Source organism: Toxorhynchites rutilus, chromosome 1 (genome assembly GCF_029784135.1).
Source record: "Toxorhynchites rutilus septentrionalis strain SRP chromosome 1, ASM2978413v1, whole genome shotgun sequence".
Taxonomy (NCBI): Eukaryota; Metazoa; Arthropoda; class Insecta; order Diptera; family Culicidae; genus Toxorhynchites; species Toxorhynchites rutilus.
In genome coordinates, this window is record NC_073744.1 from 74,161,152 (window position 1) to 74,178,073 (window position 16,922).

Sequence of the window (16,922 nt, forward strand, 5' to 3'; positions counted from 1 at the left end):
TATGATTTGCTCATCTGAAGAATATTGAACGGAGAGGGGAAGCAAAAGGGCTGTTATTCACATCAAATTCGAATACTTAATTACTTAATCATGTCATCGAATTCTCTTTGACGTCCAAGTAGCTAACGCATAAGAAGAATTTCTGGTCAACTCGAACAGTTTCTTTTCTCTAGCTTTTATATTTCCAATTCTACATAGCAACTGTCTTCGGATGACTTTTATAGCTTATTAAAACAAACATTTTGCGATGCGAAACCTGTAAATAACTTGATCCTACTCAAAGTTTTTGATATATTTCCTCCAAAAATGCGCTTTTTTAATTTATTTGTCGTTCTTTCTGGGGCAAACATATAAAAAAGGTTCATTTGTGGGATTTTTTAAGGGTATTTCAACAATTTTTATTTTTTTTTTGTATTTCAGTAAACTAAATTTGAAATCATAAGTTTTTAAGGAAAAAACTTCAATATATTTGGGTAGGATTAAGATATTGACACATTCTGTTTGTCTTGATAAGCTCTGAAGGTCATCCGGAGACAGTTTAAATATTGAATTGAAAAAATAAAAGTTAGAGCAAAAAAAAAACGTTTTTTCCATGGTCACCCTAATGCAACATAGAAAAAAAAGCGCTGAATAGGATATATAAAAATATAGAAAAAAAATGTTTTCAAAAATTGCTTAAAATAACTGGGGCTACGAAATTGTCGAATTATATTTATCTCTATCTATAAAGATTAGGAAGTTAGATTTTTGATTTCACCTAAACTTTTAGTCACCCTATTTTTGACAACATAAAAAAGAGCGCTCCATCACATGTAACAACTTTGTCGAAGACAGTTTTTGTCTGTCTAGAGAAGAACGGTATTCGATAAAGCGCTTCTAATCTAAGCTGCATTAGGGTGACCATCAAAAAAGCCGCTTTTGGTTCTGACTTTTATATTTCAAATTCTTCATCGAAACCGTTTTGGAACCATTTTTAGAGCTTACCAAGACAAACATTTTGCAATACAGAATTTGTCAATACCTTAATGCTACTCAAAGTTTTTGATGTTGTTCCACCAAAAGCTCATTATTACAATTTTAGTTTACTCAAATACAAAAATTAACATATGACATAAGTGCACTCCCGAAAAAACGACAAACAAATGAAAAGGGTGTATCTTTGGGAAATAACATAAACAACTTTGAGTAGGATCAAGATATTGTAAAAGTTCTACATCGCTAAAAGTTTAGTTGACCCTGAATTTCTACCTAAATTTGGACCTTTGCACATTCGCAGCATCTCAGCATATCTCAGATTGCAATAAAATACTAAAGGGCCAAAGTTTGAATTTTCGTTAAAAATATCCGATTTTTTTTTAAATTGACACTGAAGAAAATATTCTAAAATGAACAATTCATTTTTCTCAAAAACGTATTTTTTCAAATTCTCAAGAAAACTATATGAAAAGCATCAGGTTATCCATACATTCATACATTTTCTAACAAAAACTTTTTCATGTTTTCTTCATAAAAATTTCAACTAACACTAATTTAAAAATTCAAATTTATAAAAATTATTATTTATTAGATAACACTTCTTGCCCGAACTTCCTTTGTAGGGGAAGAAGGTGAGACCATCATCATCACCCTCATAATCTTGTTCAAAGTCGAGAATGCGATATAGTGTGTTCGGCAAAGTTTCAGATAATATTAAAATATGGACTTTTTTCAAAGACGACATCTTTCTATCCTTTAATTAACCGAATTAAACATTAATAGTAATTTTTCAAACGTGACAAACGTGAAAAGTTGTTGTTAGAAAAAAACTCTTTTCTTGTAGAAGTGCCTTTTCTCCGATATATGGATGATTTGTTGGTTATGATATTGACTACTCATATTTTTTTTCAGAATTTAAACCAAATATTTTTATGAGAATTATTTTTTATTTCTTTTCTTTTCAGTGTAATTTTTTTTTTCATTTGTTTGACATTTCTCAATGAATACTTAAACAATTTCATACATTTCATTCTGTGAATATATTTTTTCAAATCTAGTTGTAGTTGTTGAGGTAGAATTTTTTTTGTAATTTTGGCCATAAGGTCTAAAAAATTGAGTCAAACAACGGATTGGCGAATTTCATGGCAACTCATCTTAGAAGTTGACAGCACCATCTGAGATAGCAATGGAACGTTGTGGGTGTAAGCAGACGGGTTTTTAAGCAACTTTGCATACTTCTTCTTCTTCTTCTTCTTCTTCTTCTTATATGGCACTAACGTTCCTAGAGGAACTCCGCCGTCTCAACGTAGTATTACTTGCGTCATTTTCATTAGTACTTAGTTGAGATTTCTATGCCAAATAACACGCCTTGAATGCATTCTGAGTGGCAAGCTCTAGAATACGCGTGACCACAGTGCAGGTCAGAGGAAATTTCTTTGAAGAAAAATTTCCCCGACCAGAACGGGAATCGAACCCGAACCCCCGGCATGTTAGGTTTGACGCTAACCACTCGGCCACGGGAGCACAACTTTGCATACTTGAATTATTCAAAAAAGAATTAGAGTACTTTTTGAGAAGGACCAAACAATTTTTTTTTATTTAAAAAAAAATATAACTCAAATACTATAATAGCAACAAAACCGATCAAATGATAAAGTGTAGGAAATAGTTTAAATTTTCATTAAAAAAAACAATTTTTTTTTCGCTGAAAAATTATTTTTAAAATTAAAACTAATTTTTTTTGCAAAAACGCCTTGAAAATTTTCAACAAGTAATCCATACATTCCTTACATCGGATGATGTGCACTTTCAAAAGGACAAAGTTTTTCGAACGGCAATTATTTCATGTTTTTGTTTGAAAAATTACTATTAATGTTTAATTCGTAACATTTTTGTGTATAAATCATTGCGATTTACATGCTCTGCTAGCTTTTTCAATTTAGAAACATATTAAGAACATGTTAAACGCGAGAATTTACACACAAAAATGTTACGAGTAAAACATCATTTTTTCTGAAACTATAAAAGATAGGAAATTGACGTCTTCGACAAAAGTTCATATTTTAATAAGATCTAAAACTTTGTCGAGTGCACTATCTCGCTTATTTTAAACATAATTAGAATTAGTTGTATTTTTTTCGAAAAAAACATGAAAAAGTTGTTGTTAGAAAAACTTTTTCCCTGTAAAATGCCCATCTTCCGATGTAAAGACGACTTGTTGGAAATTGTAAGGGCTATTCATATAATTTTAATGAGAATTTGAAATTCGTCTTCTTCCTCTTTTTAATTTTTTTTTTCCAAAATGACTCGTTCGAAAAATTCATAACTTCTGAACCACTGAACCGATTTAGATAATCAACATACCAAATTAAAGCCAATAAGCTAGTCTTTAATATACATTACAACTGTAAAAAAAATTGTTTTCGTAAATAATGATTGTATTTGTTTTTTAAAAGTTTACATGATCTCGGGACCAGTGGCACTATATATTTTTATATATTTTTTTGAAAACTGAAATTTTTTTACATAACATATCCAAACATCACAGGTGTGTTCTTTTTCGTGTTTGAATTATGATTTTTAAATGTTAACTGATTGTCTGAAAAATCATTTTTCTCTTTTTTCCAAAAATGACTGTTTGACAACTTTGAAACTGCTGAACCGATTCAGATAATCGACATATTGAATTGAATCCAATGAGGTTCTTTGAAAAAAAAAATTACACTTGCGAAAAAATTGGATTCTTGTCCCATAGATCTAACCTAGTCGCATACAAATATTGAACGAAGATTAAAAATAAGTTAACTTTGATAAATCAAAGCTCAAAAACGAAAATGAATATATATCCATTCCATGCCAAACCGATATAGTGGTTCTCAGATTCTCGTCAAAAGTGGTAGTTTTGTTCTTTATCGCAAATTATTAGACGTGTATTTTTTAATTTTTTTGTTAGGTTGACCATTTCCATTTTAGGGTGGTCCAAAAAATCCATTTTTTTGCATATTTGCCAAAGATGACTTCAAAAATTCATAACTTTCGAACCACTGACCAATTCAGAACCACTGGACCAATTCCAATTCGATAAATTAAATTAAAGCCAATTAGCTGGTCTTTTTTTGAAGAATACCACAGTTGCAGCAAATTTGAATTATGTTTTCGTTATTATTGATTGTATTTGTTTTTCATAGTTTTGTGGTCTCGGGACCAAAGGCGCTATATTTTTTATGGAAAGCTGAGGATTTTTCACATAACATATCTCGAAACCAGGGGGGCGTTTTTTTCGTTTTTGAGTTATGATTTTTCAAAGTGAACCGATGGTTCGACAAATCATTTTTCCCCATTTTTTCCACTACAAAAAATCATTACTTTTGATCTACTAGACCGATTCAAATGATCGACATATCAAATCAATGCCAATGAGCTAGTCTTGTTTGGAAAAAATATTACACTCTGAATAGAAATTAATTTTGTTTTCGTAATTATTGATTATATTTGTTTTTTATAGCTTTCGTTTCGGTAGGGCGCCATATTTTTTTCATATTTTCCTGAAAGCTGAGGTTTTTTAACAAAAAAAATCAGAATACCAGAGAGGTGCTATTTTTCGTTTTTAAGTTATGATTTTTCAAAGTTAACATATTCTCAGTTTTCGTTCAATATTTTTATGTGATTAGAATGGATGTGACTATAATCCAATTAATTGGTCAATGTGTTATTTTTTCAAGCTAGTTAGGCTAGTAGCTAGTAGGCTTTAATTTGATATGTCGATCATCTGAATCGGTCCAGTAGTTCAAAAGTAATACATTTTTGAAAAAAAATTCATTTTTGGGAAAAAAGGTAAAAATGATTCACTTTGAAAAATCATAGCTCAAAAACGAAAAAAATGCCCCCCTGGTTTCGAGATATGTTATGTGAAAAATCCTCAGCTTTCCAGAAAAAAATATAAAAATATATCGCGCCTTTGGTCCCGAGACCATGGAAACTATAGAAAACAAATAAAATCATAATCAAATTGGATCTCATAGCTGTTGAGCTAGAATTTTTTGGAATTTAGTATTTTTTTTCTATCTTTTTTAGAGAAAAAATATTACTCGAAAACCATAAGACCTAGAGAAATTTATTCAAAGAATGTATTGCAGTAAATTTATTATATTTTCATTAAAAAATATCAAAATAAATTTAAGAAAAGATTACTCTGAAAAAAAAACAAAACTAATTCCACAGTTAACATTCGTTTTTCTCAAAAATGTTTTTTTATTCTGAGAAAAATAAAAAAAAGAAATTAAACTAAATTAAAAATAGCCCAGGCGTATATAAAAATAATGATTTTTTGTTCATACAATAACTAACAAGCCAACTATATTTCTGAAGAAGAGTACTTCTATAGGAATAGATTTTTTCAAGCAACATTATTTTCATGTTTTCTCTAAAAAAATACTATTAATAATATTCGTAATATTTTTGTGTGTAAATTTCCGCGATTGGCATGTTCCGCCAAGTTTTTTTTTCTATTCAGAAAAATGTCCATAACATGTCAGTCGCGAAAACTTACACACTAAACTGTTACAAGCTGTTACATGAGTTTTTCAGGAATCTCTATGCAAAAATGCCATACAGTGACCAGCATAAATAAAAGCCCACCCCATTTCATTTCAAATTCTTAAATGTGACATCACGGTTGAAAGCAAGAACAACATTTTGATTTGATGATTGTTTCAACATAGTTTCTTATGTTCTCAATGCATTCAGTTCAGTTCAATTCATAACTAATGTAAGAAAGGGAGTTCTCTGATAAATGTTAAAAAAGTTATGACAAAAAAAAGCGTACATTCAATGGGTACAGAATAAAAATTTCCAAATGGGGAAATTGATGGCTTCAGTAGTAGATATGGCCTCCATTTGCTTCGATGACTAGTGGAAGACGTTTTAGCATACTTCCAGTGAGGTTCTGGAGATGCTGCGGGTTGATTTCGGCCCACGCCTTCTGACGAGCTACAAATTAATTGTCTTCGTTCGTTACTCCATTCTTGTTCACATCACAGTCCAAAAAAGCCCATGAATTTTCGTTAGGGTTCAAGTCTGGACTCTGAGGAGGCCATTCGAGCGGCCATTTGTGAGACGAGAATTAGAAAAAATGTTATAAACTATGGGTGTTACACTTTATTATATATTATATTCTCGGTATTATTATTTGTAAAACCATACTATTATTTTAGTTTTTGTATTAATATTGTAGACTATCAACATTGTATATAGTTAGAAATAATATTGTATATAGTTAGGAATAATATTGAAACTGACGGCCCATATAGCCCTCGAAGCGCTGGCGTCCGACCAAATGTAAATAAATAAATAAAAATAAAATTTATGAGACGAGAATGAAAGTAGGCCATCGTTTGTTTAGCTGTTTGCTTAGGGTTATAGTCTTGTTGAAATATGAAACCGGGTCCCAGCTTAGCTTTCCGCACAGATTCTGCCAAATTCTCCTTAAGCGAGAGATTTTCCTGGATTGTACGGATCGTGACGGAGGTGACTTCTAAATTTCTCGAATGGTTCTTGCATCTGCTCGACCATCTCTTTTTCGGGGACAGCCTTTTTTGGGTCGGTCAGCTACTGAACCAAAAGTTTTGTGCTTTTCTATGTTTTCACGAACTGCTCCCTGACTGATTCCGAATTACTCAGCAATCTTCCACTGGGACACTCGGGTTGAAAGGAGTTTCGATTCGTACTTGAATACTAATTTTCTTTCCAACCATGCTGCTTTCCTGTGATGAACCTACACGCACCAAAATAATATCGGGAAACTCCTGAAATGTCAATCCAGTCATCATCGAGGGACTTTCCGATGGATTTGTCAGTCTACATCGAGTCTTAAACATCTCTTTCGCGCTGGGCTTTTATTTTTGTCATAACATTTTTTCGATGTAATATGAATGAATCTAATGAAACACAATGTAAACGTATATATATATATTTTTTTAATACCGTTGATAGCGGTCTATATTTCTTAAAAACACTCCCACGAATACTTATGTTGATAAAGATTCGGTAGGGTCACCAAGGTAGGAAACCAACAATGAACATTTAACTTTTATGCCATGTTCTAACATCGTACCTCTGATAGCCATCGGGAAGTACCTTAATCCCCGACCATTGAAGAATATGAAGGAGCTCCTTGTTTACTACACAACATCCAAGAACGCTTAGATGACCCGTAATTCATCGAAAACCTGATTTTTTGAGCATTTCCGGCCAGAGGTCCGAAATTTTTAGGTGGACTCGGGTCTTCCCCTCCGAGCTGTTCTGATGTTAGATATCTGTTCTGCTGATTTTAACACAGCGGAACTCAAAACTAATCACGATGATATAATGGTAAAAATATCAGTTATTTAACCTATGGATCAAATGCAATCCAAATGATTGAATCACGCAACAGAGAGATCGTGATGGGAGCGGTCCTTGGTAGATCAGGTGAGTTTCATGACAATGTGAATAGTAATAACGTAAAGGATACAATTAACCCTTGTATTACGAAATCTTGGGATAAAGTCCAATTGACGTCGATAAAGAAGTCTTGAGGTAACTCTACAACCCTGGAGAAGTTGAAGATGAGGATGACCTACACCTGACGGTTATCAAAAAGCATCTCACAGATATCAAGGACAAAATTTTGCACTCAAACATAATAGACGAAGAGAATAAACTTTTGAAGGATTCAGAAATCGTTGAAAAAGTACGCAGTCCCACAGCAGATGACGAAATATAACAGACACGTATTCTCTCTTGGTACGAAGTGTCCCAAATGCATAAACACGACAGCGCAGAATTCAGATACTAAACATCGCTTGTCACACACTTGTGTGAAGCGCGCCTCATTTTATACACATACCCATCAAATTGTAGCGTCCGTTTTGTATTCGCTCGTTGTAAGCAAAGCATAAAAACAATAGCGTGCCTCCATACCAACCGTATGCGCTAGTGTGAAGAAAAATAACTCAACAGAGAAAGCAACCCAGATTCAAGCGCAGTGTAAAACAGGTATAGAAATACGGCGCAAAAAACGGCGCAAAAAACGGTGCAATCTCGGTGCAAAAACGGACCTGACAACAAGCATTTGATCTGTTTGATTTGCATTTGATTTGATCTGTTTCGGAGCGTGCTCATTCGCCAGAGTGCCTGTGTGTACAAGAAGTGAGAGCTCAACTGTGTGATTTCGTGCAAATCGCGTAATTTTGAGGGAATCGCGTTTTAAAAGATTGCCCCATCACCAGCGCGCGCTCGTCACAACCACACTCGCACACGCTCTCGCAGAATTTCCTTTCTTCACTTTCTCTTCCCAACAAAGCGATGGTAGGCAGTGCCAAATTGCTTAATCTCGAGAAAAGACGTACAAAAAATCGCATAATTTCGAGAGAATCTCAAAAAAAGTCACAGGAGGGTTGTGTCCGAGACGCGACCGCATAGTTTACGTAGGATTCCGTTAGGCTATTTGTTGATTTCGGATATGTTTAAAGAATTATATCGTTAAACTCTTTGATAATGATTTGGTTTTAATGTCTCTGTTAGGGAACACATTTCGGTGGGAACAAAAGTTCCCCCTACCTTCATGTATCTGCAATGTCGATTTTCCCCAGGCAGCCTGGTTTTGATGTCTCTGTTAGGGACCCGCCGCATGTGTCGTCAATTCCGACCAATTATAAGTGGGTATTTCCGTTAGGATAGGGATTGAGATTTTTCAATTGTTCGATAGTTAGTTTCATGACATGACATGACATGTTCTCCAACATAATAAATTGTTATGGAGTGCCGAAATCGATTGACGCAGAAAATTCATCAATCCATCATGAAATGGCTGAGCAATAAGCGTTTAAATTGGACAATTTTCACGATGCGCTCGATTTTCGATTTTCAATTTGTACCCCAATATGTTCCCAAAAACGTAATCCTACGTGAAAAATCGCGTGATTTCAAGAGAATCGCGTAAAATAAAATCACGGAGAAAAATCGCGTAAAAAAGAATCCAGTGAACAAAAAACGTGTTACACAACAGCATTCTGAAGACTGGATCCTGTTGACCTTGAGGATGGCTTTCAACGGGTTTTGGATAAATCGGCGTTGAATTCGATTGACGTTATGGTCAGATATGCTGGAGAACATGATTTGTTCCTTAATTTTCAATTTTCATTGCGAGAGATGAGGTTGAATATCTTGGAGAAAATAGCAGATAGAAATTTGTTTTGACAAAGTTTTTGTTAGAGATTCTTCGCTCTGTTGAGTTACTGAAAAATTATCGGTTTAAATGTGACAAGGCTCGTTTAACACAAATAAATCCAAGTTTAAATTTCCATTCTTTATAGTTGTTATTATATATGTTTAGTTTAATTAATGCAAATAAGGTCTGAAATATCCTTTGTTTCTAAGAATCCCGAATGATAGATTAATATCAACAATGTTTTATAAAGTCCACCTGTGTGAAAGTTTTCCCGACTACTCTTAATTACTAAAATTATTTTTTATTAAAAAAATATCATGCTTTGATCTTACGCACAATTCGCTTCTACGCACATTTCAGAAACAAGTATGTACGTAAAATTGAGATATACCTGTATTACGTTGTTTACAAAAAAAAACGTGTATGCAGACTGAATTCAACATTTGCGGGTTGTAGCTCAGTTAATTTTTTTTTGTTTCTTTATTAACACTAAACCTATTGATGTTTCATGTATACCTATTCTTACCACAGCGGGTCAAGTGACCCTTTATGACTAGTTAGTGAACAATGACTCGATTTATTAAGTTTTGTAAGGAAACGTGGCATACCATATTTCTCCTGTATATTTTGACATTTTGGGATAACAATTATTAGCAAAATATTGAAATCACCATTTTTGATACGCAAAACAGCACTGTAGCTTGGAATGGTTACTGTTAGCTCGCTTGGATAGTCAGCAATACAATTAATTCTGATCATTCACTATTCATTCACAAATACAACAAAATATATAAAGCAATAGCAAACAATGTGTAACGCACTGGTTTTGTGTCACAATCACACATACAAATCTTTTTGATATCATATAAATGTTTGCAAGGGTCAAATGACCCGTTGCGGTAGTTAGGACAGATTACATATATTTCTCAGAGAGGAGTAAACACTGAAAAATACATTCAATGTATGTTTTAGGAAAAGTAGTGTAGGCAAATGATGTTGTGACAATGTTATTTGCAAGAAAATTTTGACTAAAAGTTGAAAGAGGGTCATTTGACCCCTCGTGGTAGGTTTAGTGTTAAAGAGATTTTCAGCCGAAGGCTGGTTCATCTCTGACCAGCTCAGTTAATTTTGTTCAGTTGGAAACATTTATAGTTTTCTGGTTGGAAATGCGGATTATCCTTCTATGAACATAGCTTTGGCACATTGCGTCACGTCGTATTTTATCACAGACCATTATCTTTAGAACAAGAACTTATTCCATGCGAATTTGGTTCATTATTTACCATGTGTAGTGACAGCTTTAACCTTATTCATTTTGGTTTTGAAACAGTATTATTATTTATGAGCACAATTCTTTCAATATTGAAAATCACAATGAGCGAATTTAGAGTAACACAATTATCATTCAATTAATTCTAGTACTTCCGAGAACCATTTTTTTGGTGTTTCTTCCGTATCCCATGAGACAATATCGCTTTCCCGTGTTTCGTTCAATTCTTCACAATCACCACCTTACTACTGCACGATTATTCAGTTTGTTTTGAGTTGACTTTTTATTTAATCTTCCATAATAACCTAATCTTTTTCCATCGTTTCTGAACAAACTAACTACTGCAACTGTAGCAGCGTAACTACTGCAACTCCGCCTCAAATTCGCCTTTCTGGATTCGCAGCGAGCAGCTGTAAATGCAATGCGTAATGATAAGACTGATTTTCAAAACCCGTCAACTAGGTATATTAGTGTCGAGTCCCGTATTGTGAACTACTTGTAATCGCACGCACAACTAGTGTTAGTTAAAAAAAAACGTGGGTAGCAGAGATAGTGAAAGACTGATACGGATGTTGACAACCGGAGCTATTACTCAAAACTCATCCCTCTGGGGGAAACAAAATCCTTAAACGCTCCAATTTTACGCAAATAATGCTCCGTTACTTTATATACAAACATTCAAGTGAGTTATACAGCGAAGAAATAAAAGAACCAAAGCGGGACCATCTCTTGAATAACATAGTCATAGCCGAGCGCAAAGCACTCCATAACTGAACGAACAAAATCTGGTTTTAAAGCAAAAGACGAGGGTGAGCCGTCTCTTCGGTCGGACAACGTGACTGACTGCTCTCTCCACCCATAAGACTACTACCTTTTTGCTTCGAATGCAAAAGTTACTGACGCCAAAACCGTCCAAAAAAGCTGCTGGCTGACGAGAAAAACGGAACAACGAAAGGACCGCACACCAGCTGACAAAGTCATCCGAGGATGGCAGAGAGGAAGAGGACCCCCAACCAGAAGCAGAAGCTTTTGATACAGAACTTTTAATCTTGCCCCCTTATTGCTACCAATTTATTCCAAACAGTTCCCATCGAAACAATGAGAAAACGGAGGTTCGGCGGTGAAGAAAACGATGAACATACGACGGGAAGCCGGGGGGAACCGATTTTGGCCGCGTTGAGACGGCGATTGTCCCATCGTTCGCTGCCGGTGATACTTTTAGCTGCCACACTCAAGTCACTCATCCTGAAGTTAGGCAGAAAGCGTCCAACAAGATAATAGCATTAGAACTCAGCCAAGTGGCGAAGCTGAAGCGGAAACAACTGAGCGAACGAAAGTCTCGTTTGACAGACAAGACACGGCAGCCTTTCCATTCCGAAGCTCTGTGATGATATGAAGGCTGCGAAGGAGCGCTACTTATGCTTCTCTAGCTGTTTGTGTGGGTATGTGTGCATACACGCTGAGTGGATGGAGATTAAATCGAAACATCAAACAGTTTGACGGAAGTTAAGTCAACCTGGGCAGCTTCCCTGCCAGTGGACCCGTATATCTCTTGCCCTCTTGCTCGAGATTCTCCTCGAGGAAACGAGCTATACAGTGTCAAGTTACGTTTAAGAGGATCAGGTATCTATCGAATATCGGCACATAGGTCATTGATTTACCCCCCGGTTCACTCACTCCTGCCCAACTGAATTTCCGCACTTTCGCCGTCGTGATTTTGTACCCTTGACCCTTGTCTCTGCCCCTGCTAGTTGTGTAGTTCCAGCGAATGTAGTAGATTTATCTATTGCCGTTCCGGGGATTCGCCCGTTGAAATTATTGAATATTGGAAAGGAAATATGAACTGAAATATTGGAAAAACGACAAGCACAAATAATTGGAACAAACAAATAATGTTTGAGAATCGTATTTAATTGAGAACATATCCTTACACCTGCTGTTATTGAAGTTTCCAGGCAAATGTCATATAGATGCAATTTGTGCATACAATACAATACATATCAAATACATACTGTTATACATTCTGTCCAACTTCTATAAGACCACCCTGATTTTATTTCGTTGCAACACAATCAGTTAGAATCTCCACAAGATACATTCATACATTGTTGAATGCTTAGAATACAGTACATTTAACGTCAATTTCGTTCAAAAGAGTTGTTTGTTTATTTATTGGGCTTAAATATGATAATTTCAGCTGTCCAGTTTCTATAAGACCACTTCAAAATTCATAAGTATTGTCAATGAAAAATTCAAAACGATACGCTGGTTTACATGTCAATAATTGGTATAGTCTGGGCAATCCTGCATCCAGTAGCATGCATAGCCCCATTTCATTCAAGGTCCTATTTTTTCATTCGGCAACGCCATTTTGTTGTGGTGCATAGCCAGCCGTATATTCTGCCTTTATACCTTCTTGCGCGTAGAACCTCCGGATACCTCTGTCGAATCGAATCACCTTAGGCTTCTTCCCGAACTGGTTATCCACAAAACGGACGTATTCACGGATTTTACCTTCCACTTTACCTTCCTGTTCTTCCGAACCACCTCTTTTCTTCTTCTGCTTATCTGCTTCGTCAATGTGTTTGATCTTCACCATCTCGATTGTTAGTTCATCTTCATTACGAGCTTCTAGAGCAGTCGTCAGGAGACTAAATGAATCCGGAAGCCCACGTAGAATGAGTGCAACCTTCATACATTCTTCCATCTTGAAACCGGAGCTCTCCAACCTTACGTAATTCTTCAGAATTTCGGTGAGATACTCTTCCATACTCCCACTTGGTAGTTCTGATTCGTTATTTGTTTCAAGAGGGTAACCTTTTGCCCAAGCGATGCCTTGTTGTGATGTTCCTTCAACGCTGCCCATGTCGTTTTGGCCGTGGTCTTGGTCTGGATGATGCTGTACTGACCTTCCTCCAGAGTGAGTTGAATCGTTGCCAGTGCCTTCTCATCGCCGTTCATCCAAGCCTCGGTCACAGGATTCGGTGCTGTCCCTGGGTCCACATACTTCCAAAGTTGTTCCCGTCTCAGCAGCGCTTGAACCGCAAACGACCATGTCTGGTAATTGGAATTGTTGAGCCTCGGAATTCTTCCCCACTCCATTCCAGGAACCGTTCAACTTCGCTTTTTGGCTTGGTTCTCACAAAAAAAAATGTTAGAGGTTGTATCTAGGAGACGACCGCATTTTCGACGTAGAACCACGGAATTATATTATTCAATCCGCTTGTTTTGACGTGGGACTACGTCTAACCTTTCAATATAGGGGTCTATTTCAAGGTTTCGAGTGGAAAAATATTAGGTATGAGTGTTGTCCACTCGTTGTGCTGCACTCACTTACTCATCGCTCGCAACTGTGTTTCATTCCATTCCATCAGTGAAAAGAAACTCTACTCCATACTCCTCCTTCCCTTGTCTATCTGGACAGGGAAAGAATCCATTCTCGCTCGATGTTCGCCAGCAACGATGTTGCTTCGATGACCACCAAACGAAAAGTGGTGTGGGTTCAAATCGTGGGTGGCTTATTTATGCCAAATAAGTTGGAAACGGGCAGAAACGACTGTATTAGTTGCTCGTTATTGACGGTACGGGTGTGGGAAGCACACAAATCTACAGAACAAATGTATGGGAAAATGGGAATGATTCCAGTTTTCATTAATTTAAAACGTGTAGGGATTGGGGAATTGTAATGTATTGCATATCAAACAAATCTTAGAGAATTTCCAATTCAATTGGTATGCAAATCATCAGAACCCGTTCGCTGTGAGAATAGTTATTAACGTTAACTTTATTTCATAGAAACGTGACCTGTTTTCTGATTTGGCACCTTTCCTGAAAGACGTAGTTCTACGTCAAAACTTGAATTCACATTGAAACACGTATGTGTTTAGTGAGGTTTGAACAAGTAATGAAAAATTCTTTATTGAAAACTACTCAACAAGGTAACTATGTTAATACATTGTTACTAAGTTGCAACGTTGCTACCAAGCTGTCGACTATGTTGCTCCTCAACAAATCCAGCTTTTGCGACTTGAAAGCGCCAAAATCGAACATACCCCCTTTTTGTATGTTTGAAATATGAGGTTGGGTGAAAAGAAATCCACATAATGGAAATCACAGAAACAATCGAAGCTGACCGGTTGGTGATCATAGCATTGCCCAGAGGCTAAAAATCGACTATAAAACCGTTTAAACCATTTGCGCAAAGCTGGATTCAAAAAGAAGCTCGATATTTTTGTGCAAAACAAATTAAGACCAAATAAACTTGATGAATCGAATCTTCATCTGTGAAATCTTAGCCAAACGGAACGGAATCGACCCTTTTTTCAAACGGATAGAGATTGGGGATGATAAATTTGTTTCATACGACAATATTGTGCGAAAACGATCAATGCGTAGTTAAGCAGCTCTCAAACGTTGGCCAAACCAGGACCAACGGTCAGGAAGGTTCTGCTGTGTATTTGGTGGAACTTTAAAAGAATAATTTATTATGAAATGCTTCCGTATAGCCAAAAACTATGTTCAGATATCTGCTGTCAACAACTAGACACTTTGAAGCTCTAGGGATTGACCAGAAACAGCCAGAATTGGACAACAGAAGAGGTGTTGTGTTCCATCAGGACAACGCAAGGCCACACACGTCTGTAGTGACTCGCCAGAAACTTCAGGAACTTGGTTGGGAAGTTTCAATGCATTCACCATATAGTCCGGACTTGACACCAAGCGATTACTACCTTTTCCTCGCATTGCAGAACTTTCTGAGTGACAAGATATTGGGATTAGAGAAAATTATGAAAATCGATTTCTTCAGAAAACATTTCATCTCCGGCAGAAAAAATGCGTTTTCGTGTGCTGAAGGGTGAAATGAACAAATAAAAGTATATTTTTCAAAAGCTTTAAAATATTTGTATGTATGAGATCAGACATCTCTTTCTCTCAAACTGAACGCAAACTTATTGTTTGAACCAAAAACAGATCCAAACGATTTCAACGGGGATCGATCCAAGGCCGGCTGGAACGCAGGGCTATTTTACACGACCACGCTATCCACCTAGTCACTAGTGCTGTTGGATAAATGCGTAATAATATTACACCTCATCATAAAATGAAGTTGGAAAGTGTTTTCTAAGAGTAAAAAAGGGAACATAAATGTGAATCTATATCTTTCTCGGTCTGGGCCGTGTATGCCGCAAGGTATTCGAACAACTTTTTTTGGTTTTCAAAATTCTGTATATTTTCCCATATTGACCCATGCTCACGTTTCAGTCTATAACTTTTCTCTGTCACGATCAAGAAAAAAAAATAATTATGTGGAAAGATGGATGATCAATTCTCTATCTAATGCGCATGGATTTGAAGGTTGCTACTTGATAAACAATCAATTTCTTTCAACTGAAATAATTCATTATTCATTAAATCCAGCAAGACGTTGAACAGAAACTTTCACGCAACAAAAACTTTCATCCGCTAACTTCACACATAGAGGCGAATGAACTGCAAAGCCTCTTAAAAACTTGAAAGCAAAGCAAGTAACTTTACACAGGTCAAACCGTGCGGTCCCAGACGTATGTCTTACAGATTTCTTCCCGGTCCTTAAAGTGTTAATACGGGAACAGGTTATTCGAACCACGAAAACTGTAAAAACTACAGTACTCTAAGAATCTCGGATTGTAAAAAGGAACCGTTTATTTGTTGTACGTCTCTTTTCTATGGACTTCTGACTTAAACTAACTTTACGTGGAACTTTCAAATAAGATGGTACATGTGTGTGATTATTATATCGTTTAGATCATCGACATAAACGAAAATTGATTTTGGAGGTCGACGAGGTCTGAAAATCGACCCCTTTTAACACTAGGAAAATTAAAAAAAACGCGTCTGCATTTTTATTCCATCTCTTGTAATGACTTCTATGCATTGATCAAGGTAAATATGCACTCGACAAAAAAAAAATACAGGAACAGAGTGCGAAGTCGAAAATTTTAAGTGATTTTTGACAAGCTGTAACTTCGTGAACAATTTACGCATATCGATAGGATATACATTATTATACATTTTAAAGCTACAAGTTTCTGGTATTAGAACATTTTACGTACCTATTTTTATCTTGGTGTGTGTAGGTGTAGTGGACAACAATACGGAGAAGGAATAAAAAATAGATGTTTTTTGTCTTTCAAAGATTTTGTGGACTAACACAATTTTTTGCTATTAATCTCACCATCACATCCTTAACCAGCTTTCATTTGGTTCTTAGAACGTTCCTGTAGGACATATCCATACAGAGATATTTTAGTTTGAATGAATAATTACCCCTTCGTCTATGATGATGAATTATAAATTATGCACAAGGATAATTTGTTACTTTGACGAAAAATTTTTTTTTTAATTTTTTGCATCGATTTTAAAAAAGTTCCAAAAAAAGATTTTTCAGTGCTTTACAAAAGTTGCTGAAATTCTGCAACATCAACATCG

At 35.7% G+C, this 16,922-nt stretch overlaps 1 protein-coding gene across 6 annotated transcripts in view; it reads left to right on the forward strand.

Annotated features, from left to right (window-relative positions):
• LOC129762854 (uncharacterized) overlaps positions 1-16,922 on the forward strand; it is a 565,660-nt gene that overhangs the window by 485,804 nt on the left and 62,934 nt on the right. Inside the window, exon 9 of one of the 6 annotated variants that reach the window (XR_008740728.1) lies at positions 10,808-12,077. The exons of the other annotated variants lie outside the window; for them this stretch is intronic. The gene's annotated coding sequence lies outside the window, so the exon portion shown is untranslated. The remainder of the gene's footprint in view (positions 1-10,807; positions 12,078-16,922) is intronic. 6 annotated transcript variants of the gene reach the window in all.